Source organism: Dendropsophus ebraccatus, chromosome 7, assembly GCF_027789765.1.
Source record: "Dendropsophus ebraccatus isolate aDenEbr1 chromosome 7, aDenEbr1.pat, whole genome shotgun sequence".
NCBI classification, from domain to species: Eukaryota; Metazoa; Chordata; class Amphibia; order Anura; family Hylidae; genus Dendropsophus; species Dendropsophus ebraccatus.
The window spans coordinates 2,901,528-2,916,605 of NC_091460.1; the positions used below are offsets into that span (position 1 = coordinate 2,901,528).

General features: G+C 53.5%; 1 protein-coding gene and 1 pseudogene across 1 annotated transcript in view; one reads left to right on the forward strand and one right to left on the reverse strand.

Moving 5' to 3' along the window:
* Positions 1-15,078, reverse strand: part of LOC138797152 (zinc finger protein 84-like) — an 863,099-nt gene that overhangs the window by 743,719 nt on the left and 104,302 nt on the right. The window lies entirely within an intron of this gene.
* The window catches only part of LOC138797148 (zinc finger protein 665-like), a 128,557-nt pseudogene that overhangs the window by 64,345 nt on the left and 49,134 nt on the right, over positions 1-15,078 (forward strand).

Below are 15,078 nucleotides of genomic sequence, written 5' to 3' on the forward strand. Positions count from 1 at the left end.
ATGTGATGCTCTGCAGGGAGAGGTTTGTGGGTGCACTGTTATGTGATGCTCTGCAGGGAGAGGTTTGTGGGTGCGCTGTTATGTGATGCTCTGCAGGGACAGGTTTGTGGGTGCACTGTTATGTGATGCTCTGCAGGGACAGGTGTGTGGATGCACTGTTATGTGATGCTCTGCAGGGAGAGGTTTGTGGGTGCACTGTTATGTGATGCTCTGCAGGGAGAGGTTTGTGGGTGCACTGTTATGTGTTATGTGATGCTCTGCAGGGACAGGTTTGTGGGTGCACTGTTATGTGATGCTCTGCAGGGAGAGGTTTGTGGGTGCGCTGTTATGTGATGCTCTGCAGGGACAGGTTTGTGGGTGCGCTGTTATGTGATGCTCTGCAGGGACAGGTGTGTGGATGCACTGTTATGTGATGCTCTGCAGGGAGAGGTTTGTGGGTGCACTGTTATGTGATGCTCTGCAGGGAGAGGTTTGTGGGTGCACTGTTATGTGATGCTCTGCAGGGACAGGTTTGTGGGTGCACTGTTATGTGATGCTCTGCAGGGACAGGTTTGTGGGTGCGCTGTTATGTGATGCTGTGCAGGGACAGGTTTGTGGGTGCGCTGTTATGTGATGCTCTGCAGGGACAGGTTTGTGGGTGCGCTGTTATGTGATGCTCTGCAGGGACAGGTTTGTGGGTGCGCTGTTATGTGATGCTCTGCAGGGACAGGTTTGTGGGTGCACTGTTATGTGATGCTCTGCAGGGACAGGTTTGTGGGTGCGCTGTTATGTGATGCTGTGCAGGGACAGGTTTGTGGGTGCACTGTTATGTGATGCTCTGCAGGGACAGGTTTGTGGGTGCACTGTTATGTGATGCTCTGCAGGGACAGGTTTGTGGGTGCACTGTTATGTGTTATGTGATGCTCTGCAGGGACAGGTTTGTGGGTGCACTGTTATGTGTTATGTGATGCTCTGCAGGGACAGGTTTGTGGGTGCACTGTTATGTGATGCTCTGCAGGGACAGGTTTGTGGGTGCGCTGTTATGTGATGCTCTGCAGGGACAGGTTTGTGGGTGCACTGTTATGTGATGCTCTGCAGGGACAGGTTTGTGGGTGCACTGTTATGTGATGCTCTGCAGGGACAGGTTTGTGGGTGCGCTGTTATGTGATGCTGTGCAGGGACAGGTTTGTGGGTGCACTGTTATGTGATGCTCTGCAGGGACAGGTTTGTGGGTGCACTGTTATGTGATGCTCTGCAGGGACAGGTTTGTGGGTGCACTGTTATGTGATGCTCTGCAGGGACAGGTGTGTGGATGCACTGTTATGTGATGCTCTGCAGGGAGAGGTTTGTGGGTGCACTGTTATGTGATGCTCTGCAGGGACAGGTTTGTGGGTGCACTGCTATGTGATGCTCTGCAGGGTCAGTGTGTGTGGGTGCAATGTTCTGCAGGGAGAGGTTTGTGGGTGCACTGTTATGTGATGCTCTGCAGGGAGAGGTTTGTGGGTGCACTGTTATGTGATGCTCTGCAGGGAGAGGTTTGTGGGTGCGCTGTTATGTGATGCTGTGCAGGGACAGGTTTGTGGGTGCGCTGTTATGTGATGCTCTGCAGGGACAGGTTTGTGGGTGCACTGTTATGTGATGCTCTGCAGGGACAGGTTTGTGGGTGCGCTGTTATGTGATGCTGTGCAGGGACAGGTTTGTGGGTGCACTGTTATGTGATGCTCTGCAGGGACAGGTTTGTGGGTGCACTGTTATGTGATGCTCTGCAGGGACAGGTTTGTGGGTGCACTGTTATGTGTTATGTGATGCTCTGCAGGGACAGGTTTGTGGGTGCACTGTTATGTGTTATGTGATGCTCTGCAGGGACAGGTTTGTGGGTGCACTGTTATGTGATGCTCTGCAGGGACAGGTTTGTGGGTGCGCTGTTATGTGATGCTCTGCAGGGACAGGTGTGTGGGTGCACTGTTATGTGATGCTCTGCAGGGACAGGTTTGTGGGTGCACTGTTATGTGATGCTCTGCAGGGACAGGTTTGTGGGTGCGCTGTTATGTGATGCTGTGCAGGGACAGGTTTGTGGGTGCACTGTTATGTGATGCTCTGCAGGGACAGGTTTGTGGGTGCACTGTTATGTGATGCTCTGCAGGGACAGGTTTGTGGGTGCACTGTTATGTGTTATGTGATGCTCTGCAGGGACAGGTTTGTGGGTGCACTGTTATGTGATGCTCTGCAGGGACAGGTTTGTGGGTGCACTGTTATGTGATGCTCTGCAGGGACAGGTTTGTGGGTGCACTGCTATGTGATGCTCTGCAGGGTCAGTGTGTGTGGGTGCAATGTTCTGCAGGGAGAGGTTTGTGGGTGCACTGTTATGTGATGCTCTGCAGGGAGAGGTTTGTGGGTGCACTGTTATGTGATGCTCTGCAGGGAGAGGTTTGTGGGTGCGCTGTTATGTGATGCTCTGCAGGGACAGGTTTGTGGGTGCACTGTTATGTGATGCTCTGCAGGGACAGGTGTGTGGATGCACTGTTATGTGATGCTCTGCAGGGAGAGGTTTGTGGGTGCACTGTTATGTGATGCTCTGCAGGGAGAGGTTTGTGGGTGCACTGTTATGTGTTATGTGATGCTCTGCAGGGACAGGTTTGTGGGTGCACTGTTATGTGATGCTCTGCAGGGACAGGTTTGTGGGTGCTCTGTTATGTGATGCTGTGCAGGGACAGGTTTGTGGGTGCGCTGTTATGTGATGCTCTGCAGGGACAGGTTTGTGGGTGCACTGTTATGTGATGCTCTGCAGGGACAGGTTTGTGGGTGCGCTGTTATGTGATGCTGTGCAGGGACAGGTTTGTGGGTGCGCTGTTATGTGATGCTCTGCAGGGACAGGTTTGTGGGTGCACTGTTATGTGATGCTCTGCAGGGACAGGTTTGTGGGTGCACTGTTATGTGATGCTCTGCAGGGACAGGTTTGTGGGTGCGCTGTTATGTGATGCTCTGCAGGGACAGGTTTGTGGGTGCACTGTTTGATGCTCTGCAGGGACAGGTTTGTGGGTGCACTGTTATGTGATGCTCTGCAGGGACAGGTTTGTGGGTGCACTGTTATGTGTTATGTGATGCTCTGCAGGGTCAGTGTGTGCGAGTGCACTGTTATGTGATGCTCTGCAGGGTCAGTGTGTGCGGGTGCACTGTTATGTGATGCTCTGCAGGGACAGGTTTGTGGGTGCACTGTTATGTGATGCTCTGCAGGGACAGGTTTGTGGGTGCACTGTTATGTGATGCTCTGCAGGGACAGGTTTGTGGGTGCACTGTTATGTGTTATGTGATGGTCTGCAGGGTCAGTGTGTGCGTGTGCACTGTTATGTGATGCTCTGCAGGGTCAGTGTGTGTGGGTGCACTGTTATGTGATGCTCTGCAGGGAGAGGTTTGTGGGTGCACTGTTATGTGATGCTCTGCAGGGTCAGTGTGTGTGGGTGCACTGTTATGTGATGCTCTGCATGGACAGGTGTGTGGGTGCGCTGTTATGTGATGCTCTGCAGGGACAGGTTTGTGGGTGCACTGTTATGTGATGCTCTGCAGGGACAGGTTTGTGGGTGCACTGTTATGTGATGCTCTGCAGGGACAGGTTTGTGGGTGCACTGTTATGTGATGCTCTGCAGGGACAGGTTTGTGGGTGCACTGTTATGTGATGCTCTGCAGGGAGAGGTTTGTGGGTGCACTGTTATGTGATGCTCTGCAGGGTCAGTGTGTGTGGGTGCACTGTTATGTGATGCTCTGCAGGGTCAGTGTGTGTGGGTGCACTATTATGTGATGCTCTGCAGGGTCAGTGTGTGTGGGTGCACTGTTATGAGATGGTCTGCAGGGGTGTGTGTGGGTGCACTGGTATGCAATGTTCTGCAGGGTCAGGAGTGTGTGGATGCACTGTTGTGAGATGATCTGCAGGGTCAGGGGTGTGTGGGTGCATTGCTTTGGTTGAAAGCCCAGTGCACCCCAGCCGCCAGCAGTGATACCCCCACCCTGTGGCACTGACCGTACCCCTTTGTCCCCTGGACCTTCAGTGCTGGCCACCACAGCCCCCAACTCCCCTTCCCCCCCCCCCCCCCCCAGTGATGTTCACAAAGACCGGACACCATCAACCACCCCCACCCAGGATCGCAGTAATGATCCGGCTCTCTGAGTGGCACAACTACCCCCCCCCCCCTCCCGAACTTACTGATGAAGACTGGCTCTGGGCTTCTGCTCCTGAATCGCTGTAATGATTGACTATGCCCCCCCGGACCTCTGCGGTGCTGGCCGTCACAGCCCCTAACCAGCCTGTACCCTCCCCCCCCCCCCCATCATACCCCCCCCCCCCCCCCATCATACCCCCCCCCCCCCGGACCTCTGCGGTGCTGGCCGTCACAGCCCCTAACCAGCCTGTACCCTCCCCCCCCCCCCCATCACCCCCCCCCCCCCCCCCCCCGGACCTCTGCGGTGCTGGCCGTCACAGCCCCTAACCAGCCTGTACCCTCCCCCCCATCATCCCCCCCCCACCCGGGTTCGCAGTTAAGATCATGCCCCCTGAGTGGCACAGCTCCCCCCTCACTGATGAAGACGGCCCTGGGCTCCTGGACAGCTGTAATGATTAATGATCGGGCCCCCCATTCCTGGATTGTTGCCATGGTGCCCAACTCCAGCTTTAAAGGAAGGCCCCAGCGGGTGAGATGGGGGAACCTCACAGTGCAGAGTGATGAGTGCCCCTCTGACCGGGAGCCCGATGGAGTGGTGCCCCTTGTATAGCGCCCTGCTTGCTTTCCCCTCCGTCCACCTCCACACTCCCCCTTCCCCTGAACCTCAGAAGTTCTCCGACCCCCCCCCCCCCCCAACTGAAGGCGAAGATCCCCCTACCTCACCATACCCCGGACCCCCACCCGAACCTCAGCATTCCAACCGTCCCCCGACAAAGGGGCTGATCCTCCATCCCAGGTCTGACGGACCTCAGCGGTGAAAATATCAGCAGTGACAGCCTGACAGGACCGGAAATTGACAGGAGAGGTGAGATTACCCCCTAAAACTACAACCCCCACCATGTCCTGCTAACAGCTCATGATGGGAGTTGTAGTTTTGAAGCCTGTGGCCATCCAGAACTACAACCCCCATCATGCTTATAGGCTGATCATTTCGGGAGTTTTAGTTCTGCAGCAGATTAGAGGATGACAGCATAGGAGGAGGAGGAGGCAGTGGCACAGTAGAACTACATCTCCCAGCATGGTGTGGTGATATGAAGCACTACAGTACACAAGGGGACATGTGATGTGTGTGGAATGTATGTTGGCACACTAGACCATAGGGCTGGGTGATTAATCAAATTCAATTAATTTGCCCAGAATTTTAGAATTGATTTGAATTTTTTGTAAAAATCGTAAATTCATCGTAAAAATCATTGCGTGAGGTGTACGAGGAGAGAAAGAGCTGCACAAGGCAGAACATGGGGCCGCTGAACCTGGTTCTTGTGGCCGGCATTCTCTACCGGCCAAACACCAGGAGCGAGACGCCCATCACAGTCACTCTACCGCCGCAGGCGAGTGACCATCTGAACCCGTGCAGTGCGCGGGTCAGAGGTGGGCGGTGCCTGGGAGCAGAGGGTGCACTCCGTACTGCAGGGGAGAAGGACATGTCCCAGAGAGTGCCGGCCATATGGGGACTACCGCCTCCCTGTACAGCCGGCAGCGGAGCGCCCCCAGATGGCAGCCGGGGGAAGAGCAAGCGGAACGGGTAAATACAGCCCTGCTCCCCGGTCTCTGGAGGAGGCCGCGGGGCTGCAGGGTAAGGTGATCGCATTGCTACGGGTCCTGGAGCTTTACAGCAGGATCAGGGGGTGCAGTGTAAACCCCCAATCCTGCTGTACAGCCCCAGAGCCTGCAGCAATGCGATCACCTTACCCTGCAGTCCCCGCGGCCTCCAGAGACCGAGGAGCTCCATGTGCGGCCGGGAGGAGGTGTGTCCAGCTACCCCAGTCCCATCTGGCACCCCCAGCTGCCCCATTTCACTCTGTTCCCCCCAGATGTCCCCCTCTGTCACCCCCAGCTGCCCCAGTCTCCCACCCTCTGTCGCCCCCAGTCCCCCCCCCCCCCACCTCTAAGGGGAACTCATCGTTGCACAGTGAGGTCTGTAAAAGGAACACTGGGGCACCAAATCAGGAGTTCTGGATGCTTTCCTGGTGTGCATCAGGAAAGCATCCAGAGTTCTGGTGCTCCCATATAGTTCTACGGGGGCATCTGTGCCAGAATTTCGGATGAAATTAGGACAGAATGTGAAAAATCCTGACCTATTTTCCGGAACAGACGCCCTTCAGAAAAAATCCTGAAATGTGTCCATGACTAATGTACCCCTATGGGTCTGGAAATCTGGACAGATTTTCCGGATTTGTGACACATGATAGGTGTGGGGGGGGGGGGGGAGGAGTTGTTTCTTAGCAATTATCACTGCTGGCGAGAATGAGATGGGTGGGGCTGCAAACATCACTGCTGCGGTGCCGGGGGACTTAGCGATCATCATTGTGCTGAGGTTGGGGGGGGGGGGTAGCTAGATAGAGGAATGCTGCCAAGAATGCCTGTGGTCTGCTCCCAGCCTAGTGCTCCCAGTCTAGTGTCCGCTGCACTGGCACTGTGCCTGCCTGGGAGGGGGGCTGGTGCCTGCAGCTCCATGCAGGCGCCCACCCCGGCCTGTCACATGCACCCAGCCTGGCCTGTCACCAGAATTCCGGACACTTTCCTGATGTGCATCAGGAAAGTGTCCAGAATTCCGGCACTTCCATAGACCTCTATGGGCTGTCTCAGACATCTTTGCGACATATCCCTGCATCGGATACAAAAAAAAAACTGTGAATATAACCTTAATTTTCAAAATAAAGGTATAATATTGATTGCATAAAAAGCCTTGTACACACTATTAGTTTATACAACCAGAACCTGCTGACAGATCACTGTGCAATATTAATCTTTAAATTGTTTGTAATAAAAGTTTATTTAAAAAAAAAAATGGTTTCATGTTTTTATTGGGGTGGGGGAGAGCTGGGGGTGTTGTTTCATTGTGTTTATTGGGGTGGGGGAGAGGTGATCAGCTGCTGATTGGCTGAGCTGACACTGCACAAGTCTTTGCTCAGCCAGTCATCGCCTGCAGCAATGCCCCGCCTCAGCCGCTGAGTGGCTGATGGTAGATTTGAAGAGACAGAGCACAGCACACTAAAAGCTCAGTGTGCTGGGCTCTGGAGAAGGAAGATGTTGAAGGTGAGTATGGAAGGTTTACCCGCACTGCACCCATCCCAGAAAGGAAGGGGGCGTTTAACCCCCCTTCCTTGCGGGGATGGGTAAAGAGTGAGATTGGTCTGGCCACTAGGGAGTTGGTGTGGATACAGTGCATCCTCACAACCCCATCGTGGGCCACATTGTTCAGTATGGCACCAAAAGGGTTAAGTGGAGATGCGATGCATCCTCACTTAACCCCTTGTGTACCGGACTGTAAGCAGCATCTGGCAAGATGCTGTATATTGTAAGGTGCAAAACACCTTTCAAAATGATGGGTGTTCTGCTCCTGCCCTTTTTTGTGTCTCCCCTCTTGTTTTTCAGATATTGGTAAACAGGCTTGTGACTGATTCGGTGGACAATGTCAATGACCAGTGTGGTCAACGGGGGGGGGGGGGGGTTATTTTTTGAATAAAACATTATTTTTTTTCAACTTGTCATCTTTACTTTACAGGCTGACAGATGGCATCCATGAGTCAGGGCTTAGTGTTAGCTGGTATAAAATGGCTAACACTAACCCCACCTTCCCCCATTATTACCCCAGTACCCCGTCTTTTATTTTTCTACATTTTTAAGCTTTAGGCTATGTTCACACTGCGTATGAATCCGGCCGTAGTTCGTACGCCGCCGTACATGTGCGGCCGAAACTACGGGCGTGGGAAAAATCGACATGCGACCGGATGATACAAACTGTGAACATACGCCCGTAGTACAGTTCTGCTTCCCTAGCTTGTTTCGTAGTGATCTGAAACAGGTCATTTACTTGGAAATCTTCGCCCAATAAAACACACAGAACCTTTTGGATCGAAAAATCAAGTTCAATTTGGCTGAAATAAGTACTTTGTACGGGACCGCACTGAAATCCACGGCCGTGAGTTACAATATTTCCGTCCTCAAACTGGTCTTGTTCATTTTTCATGGCGCCGTATACGATCCCGCCGTAAGCTCATACGTAGTGTGCATTGTGCAGGCGTATATCGTATACTTCCAAGCGAACGCATCAACCTCAAAACTACGTGCGTATATTCGCGGTTTGCACTACGGACAGAAAAATACGCAGTGTGAACATAGCCCCAAAGTGAATCCGTCAGTGACTGGACCTGAGGTGCTAACAGTGTGTATCCCCTTGTGTGCATTGAACCTGTCTACAAAGCCTCTGTGCAGTGGGATTTTTCCACTTAACAAACAGTCTAACCAAGCGTCAAAGAGGAGTGGTGGCTTGGCATTTGTGCCGCATCTCGGCCCGCCTCACCACTACTTCTTCCTCCCCTTTTTAATGCATATATACCTATTCGCCTGCCTCCTGCTCCCCGATATCATTATGTTGCTAATCGTGCATGCGTTGTTGGGCAGAAGTGCGGTGCACACATGCTGAGGGCCTGAAGCCAATGCCCTCTGCACCCTCCTCTTCCGCCCTATGGTGCATGCAGGAATGGTGTTATCAGGAGCACGCCCTCAGAGGGAATTGTCTGTGCAGACGTGCAACAACGTGACTACGACGGGGAGCAGGAGGCAGGCTAATGGGTAAAATGCATGAAAATGGGGTGAGGCGGGCCGAGGTGTGGCCCAAATGTCAAGCCAGTACTCTTTGACACTTGGTTAGAGTGCGTTTATAAGGAGTTTAAACAAATTACTGCAGGGAGGCTTTGTAGAAAGTGACCATGCACACCTTGCCTATCAGAAACAACCTCTTAGATTATACGGCATGGAGAGAAAGGAGCTGCTGCACCTCACACCTATGGCTGACACTAAGGGGCTGTTCACACAAAGCAAGAACGGCGGAATGCCGCCAGCCTCCGTGTCATAATGACCTTGTATGGGAGGCGCGTGCGGCTCCTCTCCCTGCGCTGAAGAATGAACATGTTCATTCTTCAGCGCCGAGAGATGCAGTGTGCACCTCCCATAGAGCGTCATTAAGACACTGAGGCTGGCGGCATTCCGCCGTTCTTGCTCTGTGTGAATGGGCCCTAATGCTTCTCGGCTACATTTAAAAACCAACGCCAGGATGATGGTTTATAATTTGATTAAACCATATTGCCTCGTGTACCACGTGCAGGTCCCCTGAGTCCCTACACTACACACTGTCGGTCAGTGACCGCAAACCCCGCAAAGCGAGCGCAAGCAGGGAAGGGAGGCCATAGAATGGTCCTGCAACCTCTTTTAGATTACTTTATTATTTCCAGTCTGGAGAGCAGGAGAGGTTTTCTATGTGGATTTTCTACTGCTCTGAACAGTTCCTGACACGGACAGAGGTGGCAGCAAAGAGCACTGTGTCAGACTAAAGAGAATACATCACTTCCTGTAGGACATACAGCAGCTGATATATACTGGAAGGTTGGATGTTTGTTAAGGAAATTACATATCTCTGGCACTAACCTTTACAATACCCATGTGCTGACATCTCTCCTGCCTGTATAATGTGGCAGATGGATCAGTGAGTTCCATCCACCTCCCATTCTCCTTGTAGATGGATCAGTTCCCTCTGTGTGGTGCAAGGACTGTGGCTGTCTCTCTCTCTCTCTCTCTCTCTGAGCTTGTCAGGCTCAGCTTTTTAGTGAGTGATGAGTTGCCATGTAGGTTACCAAAGCCCCCCACCCCCAATCTCTGACAACCAGGGACTCCAGGGGTAGGACCTACCTCTGGCAACTACATTCTAGCCTGCTCACACTGAATAGGTTAGACTCCGGAGGTAGGAATTACTTTTTAGCCAGGACCTACCTCTGGCAACTACGGGCTCCAGGGGTAGGACCTACCTCTGGCAACTACATTCTAGCCTGCTCATAGTGAATGAGATAGATTCCGGACTCCAGGGGTAGGACCTACTTCTGGCAACTACGGGCTCCAGAGGTAGGACCTACCTCTGGCAACTACATTCTAGCCTGCTCATAGTGAATGGGCTAGATTCCGGACTCCAGGGGTAGGACCTACTTCTGTCAACTACGGGCTCCAGGGGTAGGACCTACCTCTGGCAACTACATTCTAGCCTGCTCACAGTGAATGGGCTAGATTCCGGGCTCCAGGGGTAGGACCTACCTCTGACAACTACATTCTAGCCCGCTCACAGTGAATGAGCTAGATTCTGGACTCCAGGGGTAGGACCTACTTCTGGCAACTACGGGCTCCAGGGGTAGGACCTACCTCTGGCAACTACATTCTAGCCTGCTCACAGTAAATGAGCTAGATTCCGGACTCCAGGGGTAGGACCTACTTCTGGCAACTACGGGCTCCAGGGGTAGGACCTACTTCTGGCAATTACATTCTAGCCTGCTCAGTAGAGAACAGTCTAAATTCTGTACTTCAGGGGTAAAAATTACTTTTTAGCAACTCCAGGGGTAGGACCTACCTCTGGCAACTACATTCTAGCCTTCTCCTACTGAATGGGCTAGATTCCGGACTCCAGAGGTAGGACCTACTTCTAGCAACTACATTCTAGCCTGCTCATAGTGAATGGGCTAGATTCCGGACTCCAGAGGTAGGACCTACTTCTGGCAACTACGGGCTCCAGGGGTAGGACCTATTTCTGGCAACTACGGGCTTCAGGGGTAGGACCTACCTCTAGCAACTACATTCTAGCCTGCTCACAGTGAATGAGCTAGATTCCGGACTCCAGGGGTAGGACCTACTTCTGGCAACTACGGGCTCCAGGGGTAGGACCTACCTTTGGCAACTACATTCTAGCCTGCTCATAGTGAATGGGCTAGATTCCGGACTCCAGGGGTAGGAGCTACTTCTGGCAACTACAGACTCCAATGGTAGGACCTACCTCTGGCAACTACATTCTAGCCTGCTCATAGTGAATGAGCTAGATTCCGGACTCCAGGGGTAGGAGCTACTTCTGGCAACTACGGGCTTCAGGGGTAGGACCTACCTCTGGCAATTACATTCTAGCCTGCTCAGTAGACAACAGTACAGTAAATTCTGTACTTCAGGGGTAAAAATTACTTTTTAGCAACTCCAGGGGTAGGACCTACCTCTGGCAACTACATTCTAGCCTGCTCATAGTGAATGGGCTAGATTCTGGACTCCAGGGGTAGGACCTACCCCTGGCAACTACATTCTAGCCTGCTCACACTGAATGGGCTAGATTCCGGACTCCAGAGGTAGGACCTACTTCTGGCAACTACGGGCTCCAGGGGTAGGACCTACCTCTGGCAACTACATTCTAGCCTGCTCATAGTGAATGGGCTAGATTCCGGACTCCAGGGGTAGGAGCTACTTCTGGCAACTACAGACTCCAATGGTAGGACCTACCTCTGGCAACTACATTCTAGCCTGCTCATAGTGAATGAGCTAGATTCCGGACTCCAGGGGTAGGAGCTACTTCTGGCAACTACGGGCTTCAGGGGTAGGACCTACCTCTGGCAATTACATTCTAGCCTGCTCAGTAGACAACAGTACAGTAAATTCTGTACTTCAGGGGTAAAAATTACTTTTTAGCAACTCCAGGGGTAGGACCTACTTCTAGCAACTACATTCTAGCCTGCTCACACTGAATGGGCTAGATTCCGGACTCCAGAGGTAGGACCTACTTCTGGCAACTACGGGCTCCAGGGGTAGGACCTACCTCTGGCAATTACATTCTAGCCTGCTCAGTAGAGAACAGTCTAAATTCTGTACTTCAGGGGTAAAAATTACTTTTTAGAAACTCCAGGGGTAGGACCTACTTCTAGCAACTACATTCTAGCCTGCTTATAGTGAATGGGCTAGATTCCGGACTCCAGAGGTAGGACCTACTTCTGGCAACTACATTCTAGTCTCAACCGCAGTGACTGCCCGACCAGGAGCTGCTCTGTATCTGGGAGATGCTGGAGGTGTAGGACCTGTGATGATGTCACAATCATGTGACCAGTACATGTGGGGGCGGAGCTCAGCAGCGCAGGAGAGAAGGGATTGTGGTGAAGGACCTGTGATCATGTGACAGGAGTGGGCGGGGCTCAGTAGGTGAGAGCTGTGAGTGATGTAAGCAGTATGTGGTGTTAGTATATAATCTGCAGGATGTTAGAGTTTGTGTTAAATACAAAAGAGGAAATATGGAAAAGTGTTACAAAAAACGATGGTAGGGAGAGATAGAAAAACCTAATGCTTAATGTGGTACTGGCATCCCTCCCCCTCCTCTCTCTGTCCTGCACCCCCTCCCCCCCCTCTCTCTGTCCTGCACCCCCTCCCCCTCCTCTCTCTGTCCTGCACCCCTCCCCCTCCTCTCTCTGTCCTGCACCCCTTCCTCTCTCTGTCCTGCACCCCTCCCTCTCCTCTCTCTGTCCTGCACCCCTCCCCCTCCTCTCTCTGTCCTGCACCCCCTCCCCCTCCTCTCTGTCTTGCACCCCTCCCCCTCCTCTCTCTGTCCTGCACCCCCTCCCCCTCCTCTCTCTGTCCTGCACCCCCTCCCCCCCTCTCTCTGTCCTGCACCCCCTCCCCCTCCTCTCTCTGTCCTGCACCCCCTCCCCCCCTCTCTCTGTCCTGCACCCCTCCCCCTCCTCTCTCTGTCCTGCACCCCTTCCTCTCTCTGTCCTGCACCCCTCCCTCTCCTCTCTCTGTCCTGCACCCCTCCCCCTCCTCTCTCTGTCCTGCACCCCCTCCCCCTCCTCTCTGTCTTGCACCCCTCCCCCTCCTCTCTCTGTCCTGCACCCCCTCCCCCTCCTCTCTCTGTCCTGCACCCCCTCCCCCCCTCTCTCTGTCCTGCACCCCCTCCCCCTCCTCTCTCTGTCCTGCACCCCCTCCCCCCCTCTCTCTGTCCTGCCCCCCTCCCCCTCCTCTCTCTGTCCTGCACCTCTCCCCTCCCCCTCCTCTCTCTGTCCTGCACCTCTCCCCTCCCCCTCCTCTCTCTGTCTTGCACCCCTGCCCCGCCTCTCTCTGTCTTGCACCCCTCCCCCTCCTCTCTCTGTCCTGCCCTTCTCCCACTTCTTCACATCATCACACCAGCAGGGGGCAGTGTGTCCTCCCCACAGCATCACACCAGCAGGGGGCAGTGTGTCCTCCCCACAGCATCACACCAGCAGGGGGCAGTGTGTCCTCCCCACAGCATCACACCAGCAGGGGGCAGTGTGTCCTCCACAGCATCACACCAGCAGGGGGCAGTGTGTCCTCCACATCATCACACCAGCAGGGGGCAGTGTGTCCACCCCACATCATCACACCAGCAGGGGGCAGTGTGTCCTCCCCACAGCATCACACCAGCAGGGGGCAGTGTGTCCTCCCCACAGCATCACACCAGCAGGGGGCAGTGTGTCCTTCACATCATCACACCAGCAGGGGGCAGTGTGTCCTCCTTACATCATCACACCAGCAAGGGGCAGTGTGTGTTTTCCACATAATCACACCAGCAGGGGGCAGTGTGTCCTCCTTACATCATCACACCAGCAGGGGGCAGTGTGTGTTTTCCACATCATCACACCAGCAGGGGGCAGTGTGTCCTCCACATCATCACACCAGTAGGGGTAGTATGTCCTCCTTACATCATCACATTAGTAGGGGGCAGTGTGTTCTCTACATCATCACACCAGCAGGGGGCAATGTGTCCTCCCCACATCATCACACCGGTAAGGGGCAGTGTGTCAGCCCCACATAAGTAGAGGGCAGTGTGTTCTCCACATCATCACACCAGCAGGGGGCAGTTTGTCCTCCACATCATCACACCAGAAGGGGGCAGTGTGTTCTCTACATCATCACACCAGCAAGGGGGCAGTGTGTCCTCCCCTCATCATCACACCAGTAGGGGCAGTGTATTCTCCCCACATCATCACTCCAGCAAGGGGAAAGTGTGTCCTTCCCATCCTCACACCAGCAGGGGGCAGTGTGTCCTCCCTGCATCATCACACCAACAGGGTTGCAGTGTGTCCTCCTTACATCATCACACCAGTAGGGGGCAGTGTGTTCTCCACATCATCACGCCAGCAGTGGCCAGTGTGTTCTCTCTACATCATATCACCAGCAGGGGGCAGTGTATTCTCCCCACATCATCATACCAGTAAGTAGCAGTGAGTCCTCCCTACATCATCACACCAGCAGGGGGGAAGTGTGTCCTTCCCATCATCACATCAGCAGGGGGAAGTGTGTCCTCCTCTCATCATCACACCAGTAGTGAGTAGTGTGTCCTCCCCACAGCATCACACCAGCAGGGGGTAGTGTGTCCTCCTTGCCTCATCACACCAGCAGGTGGCAGTGTGTTATCCCCACATCAGCAGGGGGCAATATATCCTCCCTACATCATCACACCAGCAGGGGGCAGTGTGTCTTCCACATCATCACACCAGCAGGGGACAGTGTGTCCTCCCCACATCATCACACCAGCAGGGGGCAGTGTGCTGCCAGAAAACTAACACTATTAGATGCTGTTGGGTCAGGAGACACCTGGAACCTCTCATATATCTCTCTGTGCTGCCAAAATCTAGAAACCCTTTTTCTTCTCCTTTCTTCTTCCTATATTACTCAGTCCCCAGTCTGCAGCTTTGGTTTCTTTTCATCAGTTGTTATATTGATGTTCTTCAGCACTTCTATACAAACCAATGACATACAAGGCTGTCCGTAACCTGTGCCCGGCCTAACCAAACCACCAATACCGCTCCTTATATAATCTCCAATCCTCATTGGGTGACAAGAGACGCTGCTGCTGGCTGGGCAGTATATAGGTGACAGCACTGTCCTGCCTGACATCGGGTGCGGAGATATACAGCTGGGCAGTATATATAGGTGACAGCACTGTCCTGCCTGACATCGGGTGTGGAGATATACAGCTGGGCAGTATATAGGTGACAGCACTGTCCTGCCTGACATCGGGTGTGGAGATATACAGCTGGGCAGTATATAGGTGACAGCACTGTCCTGCCTGACATCG